Here is a 1305-nt window from a genome sequence, read left to right on the forward strand (position 1 = left end):
CATGCTAAGCTTCCGCTACTCGCATAACGTGCGATTACTGTAACAGCGATAATACTAATAATTGTGCATTTACTCGCCACTCGCTTTAAGCTTTAGAATTACAGCTTGATTTTAAGTCATCATACTATTTCGTCATTTATCTGCCTACTTTGAGATAAGATTCTATTTTGTAACATATAAAAAAGGGGGTATATCCAAGTAATTCATTTATTAGCCATAACATATAATATTACATACTATTACTGGATACTACTTCTGGGTAAGACGGCCTTGGGCTTCCTCGGTTACGACTGCGGAGGTACCTCATTCAACGTGACCACTGTATCGTTGCTGGACGTAGGCGAATGCCACTCTGCTGAAATACTTTCCAATTCTACATCTGTGCACATTCAATTACTTTAGAAGGCCGACTACACAGAGGTGTACACATATTCCTGTAAGATCGAGATCGATCGTCGCATGTTTCATTGTGGGATGCATTCCCATATATCCATGGTAAAGAAGGACATCGAAAATACTTACTCGAGCTCAACCAGCATAAATGCTCTCAGATGCATAAGACGGGCTCGTTTATCTTGGGAAAATCCGTTAACATAAGGCTACGCCCAAACTCCACTGATTACCGCGTCCTCGGACTCGCTGGAAAAACACACGAAGACGGGTCCTGCGAAGGAGGCGAATTCTCGGATCCGTACGGAGAATGGAGGAACGCCGTCGAGGCATCCGTCACCTTCATTCTTCGAGATTACTACGCCGCCGCTAAAACGAAAACAGATCATATTACACTCCGCTCCGGAGTTCAATGTACATTATCCAAGAACGAATGCGTAGACGAAGACGGAGCAAATGTGTTCTGGACTTCGTTACCAGTGGAAACGTGTAACTTCCATCTATATAATGTTCTATATCAAAGACAAGCTTACAAAATTTATGACTCTGGCAATCTATATCCTATGGTTTACTCTCTAACTACTAAAGATGTTACTTTCGCATTATCAAAGAAAACTGAATATAACGTTTGTGGCTATACCTTGATACAGACAGAACACCCGAAACTTTTAATTGTAGAAACTAGCCCAGATAATCTTTTTGCTAAACCTGGTACAATCTTTGTTAATAATTTAGACATTTTTACTTACATTAATTCCAAATTTGTTTATGTAGAAAAACATTTAAAGACTCAAATGCAAGATCTTTACCAAAACATCCTTTTCCAGAAATGTAAATTAGAACAACAAGTTTTGAAGAACGCTATATCACTAGCTCATGATCGACCCGATCTGTTCGCTTATAACTTAATGAAAG

The sequence above is a fragment of the Wasmannia auropunctata genome, unplaced genomic scaffold, assembly GCF_000956235.1.
Source record: "Wasmannia auropunctata unplaced genomic scaffold, wasmannia.A_1.0 LD336076.1, whole genome shotgun sequence".
NCBI classification, from domain to species: domain Eukaryota; kingdom Metazoa; phylum Arthropoda; class Insecta; order Hymenoptera; family Formicidae; genus Wasmannia; species Wasmannia auropunctata.